Genomic DNA, 3,950 nt, shown 5'->3' on the forward strand with positions numbered 1-3,950 from the left:
TCCCACTACACACCAAGCAAGCTAACAAGACTTAGACTTAACCATGACAACCAACCTCCAAAAGAAAGAAACTATCCACCATCAATAGACATAATCATAATATCACAGCTAAATAACAACCTAGCTAGAAACCAGCCTGCTAGGACGACAGCACGACAAGCATACAATACAAAACAGGATAAAGGATCGCTACCATAAACCATCATCCAACAACACTAATCACTAGGAAGCCTAAGCTAAAAAAATAACACAATACATCTAGACAGTAGTTACAACCAAAGAAAACAATTCCCATTTTAATAATGATAGCAAAAGGGAGGCAAACAAGAAATATTCAACCTTCCTTTAACAATTGAAGAACATCAGGGAATACCTTAACATCTACGAATCTACAATTCAGGGGAGCTGCCACAAACCTCAAGTTCAACCTCCAAATATAGAGCAACACCCCAACAACCAAGGGAGCTGCCACCAGCCTAAGTAGCAACCCGCAAGCACCAGACCCCGGAGAACGAGAACCTAGAAAAGAACACCAAACAGGGGGAGAAATCAGAGCAAAGACGACCGACAAACCACTTGTCGATCACATCAAAGCGCACCCTGACCTGCTAAACAGCTCTGACACCAACAAAAGGGATAAAAAAGAAACCCAGCCACCAGCGAACTAGAGCAAAAATCCACAACAATCGTTGAACAAAACCTCACAGCCCAACGAAGAAAAATCAACACTTTCAATTCCGGCTGCTAGGAAATAGAATAGGCCGGAAACACCACCCAACAGCCAATTCAACCAAAACAGCCGCTGGAACAACAAAACTCAGACCCTTCTTCAATCTTGAGCGAGGAACCCAGAAAATCGAAGAAGGGATCCGATTAGACTCGCCGCACCTTCCGGCCGCCAATTCTCTACTAAACTAATTCGACACCAGCAAACTAGCCCAGAAACCGACATCAGCCAAATAACAAAAACCCAGAAAATCAAGGGTTTGATGAACAAAACCAAACGAAAGAAAAAACGACACTTTCAGATTCCGGCTGCTGGGATAGAATAACCTGAAACACCGCCCAGCCGTCGCGTCAACCAAAACAACCGCCGGAACACCGAACTCAGACCCTTATTCAATCTTGAGCGAGGAACCCAGAAAATCGAAGAAGGAACCGATTAGCCTCGCAGCACCTTCCAGCAGCCGATTTGCCCAACACAACCACCGGAACAACGAGCCCTTCTTCAATAGGATGAAGAGCAGACCGAGTTCCAACATCCCTTAGGGTTTGAATTTTGGGGAAATGAAGAACAAGAAACCTGCTTCCTGACCTAACCCTTTGAAGAACGAATCCGTTGAAGGCAACCACCGAATCCGTCACCAAAGGGTTAGAGAGAAGCAAGAGTTTCTCTCTCTAGAAACAAACCCTGATTCAGGATTCAAAAAGCTTTGCTTGAATGTGTTTTACATGCAGCCAATACATTAAATGTAGGAACTCCTTTCCTTCCTCTATAAGGCATTTGTTGGGCCTCGGGTATTGTAGCTCCAATACATTAAATGTAGGAACTCCTTTGACAGGGTAAAGTCGTATCCCCTAATCAAAAGTAATTCCTAAATCCTCTAACTAATGTAGATAGGGAAGTAGGGTCGAATCCACAGAGAAACGAGTCTTTCTATTCCTAATTAATTAATATAATCTTGATTATAAAGTAACCACAATATAATGATCGAAGGAAACTAAACTACAAAGATTAAGAATAAGGAGAAAACAATATATAAAAGGATCTAGGGCATAGGTTCACTAATAAATAATATTCCAGGGTAAAACATAATAATCAATCATCAATGCATACATTAATTAGATCATAAAGGGCTTTCGCTACGTATTACAATCACACAATTAATTTACCGGTATTAAATCTCATCTCTCAAATCTCGACTTAACCATTTATAAATTAACCTGCCTATTGAAACTAGATCTAAACATCAATTCTCTTCTGTCGAATCTCGAATCAATATCGTTAAACTAACTCATGCATAAAAGATCTGTGCAAATCTAGTCACAGAGCATTAAATCAATTAATAGGAAATTAATCTAGCATTGATAATCTACAACAATAAATTACCCCTTCATATTATTTATGGATCCCCACAAACCCTAGAAATAAAACTACTCACACATAATAAAAACTAAACTAATCAAAGCAATAAAACAAGACATGATCAAAGGAATAAAATAAATAACTAAGATTAAGAGGAGAAATTGTTACCAAAGAAATCTGGAATTAAGAATAGAGTTAAGAACAAAGTATATGAGAGAGAAACTAATCTAAAAGCTAAGTAGAGAAAGAAAATCTAAAAAAGAAGGTAAAAGAAGGTAAATAAAATTACGTACAAAAATCGTACTTAAACCTCCCTAATACAAATCCTAATTGAAAACTAATCAGATCCCCTAAAAACACGCGCCCGATCGGGCAAAGGGCCGCCCGATCAGGCCCGCCTTTTTCTCTGCGTACTCTTCTAAACAGTCGCGCCCGATCGAGCTAGCATCTCACCCGATCGGGCGCGTCTTTGGCCACGCACCAGCACACTCTCACGCACCACGCCCGATCGAGCTAAACTTGCCCGATCGGGCCCTTGCTTCACCTCGAGGCTTGGAACTTCGATTGGGCTTATCTCTTCGGCCCAATCCGGATATCCACTTAGGGTCTTGATCATTCGGTCCAAATACCTCGGTATCCCAATTACCGAGCCCTTAATCACCGACTTGATGACTTTAACCGGCCTTGGGCTTCAAAGATGGTCGTGTCCTCCTAACGCTCGTAGTTGCTTCGTGAAAAACCTGGAAAACGCTCCAAGTGTGCAATTTCCTACAAAACTCAAGCAAAACTACAAAAACACTAGAAAACACAAATTAGTAATAAAAGTGGCCCGAAAGAGCCAAAAACACTACTAATTATGACCAAGGAACGGGGGTAAAATACTATATAAAATAGACATATCAGTCTTCATCCATATCCGTAGTTATTGTTAAAAAAAATGTACATTATAAAAGCAATTAAGCAAGCCATGTCTAATTTATAATAGATATAAAATTTACACACATAGATAAACATATGAAATGATATGCATCTAAACATGTTAATAATAAATCAGAATAAAATAAATCATTAAGATTGAAAAATCCAATTAAAAAGTTTAAATCCTAGTTGCTGAAACAATAAAATAATACCATCCAAAACACAAAGCTCAAAATTTCCAAAAACAAATCTAAAATAAAATTAAGTCCTAATAGTAGCCAAATCTTTAGTTATCTATCTTATCATACAATATTGTAACCAAGTAATTCTGCTTTCATCAACTTCCAAATTACAGAAAATTTCTCTCTTATCTGCATCTTGGATCAAAGTATTAGCATAACACCCAAAATTACTATGCTTTGTTAAATACTGATTATCAGTCATACTTCTAATAATTTATATTGCTTGTGAAATGGTAGAAGAGATATTTGATGTACTACTTTGACTCGTGAGTTTGATACATTCTGACATTTCCCCAATTCCCTTGGCCAACATTGCAGATCCACTTGATTGCCTCTTTGTACGCTTGATTTGGACACTATTTTTTTTTTTTTAATTATAGGCTGCTTTTGAGCCTTTTTAGAAGCACCCATGCTGCTGGTTGGATTTTGTGCTAAATTGGTCACTTTTGAACTACTATTTTTTGCTTGTTCCACAAAATTTTCTATAAAATTATCTTCATCCAATAAAGCATCTGTAAATTGGTTACTTATATGACTCTCATTAACACCAACAATTTCTTCCTCACTATTTTCATTTTCCACATTAAGGTCTTCAATAGGATCCATTGTGGGAACATATACATGTTATCCGGTTGCAATAGAATCTTCGAATAATTTTATCCAATAGTCTTCAAGAGTAGAGGTGATGATACCCTTGTTTCGAA

The sequence above is a fragment of the Chenopodium album genome, chromosome 7 (assembly GCF_948465745.1).
Source record: "Chenopodium album chromosome 7, dcCheAlbu1.1, whole genome shotgun sequence".
In the NCBI taxonomy this organism is placed as follows: Eukaryota; Viridiplantae; Streptophyta; class Magnoliopsida; order Caryophyllales; family Amaranthaceae; genus Chenopodium; species Chenopodium album.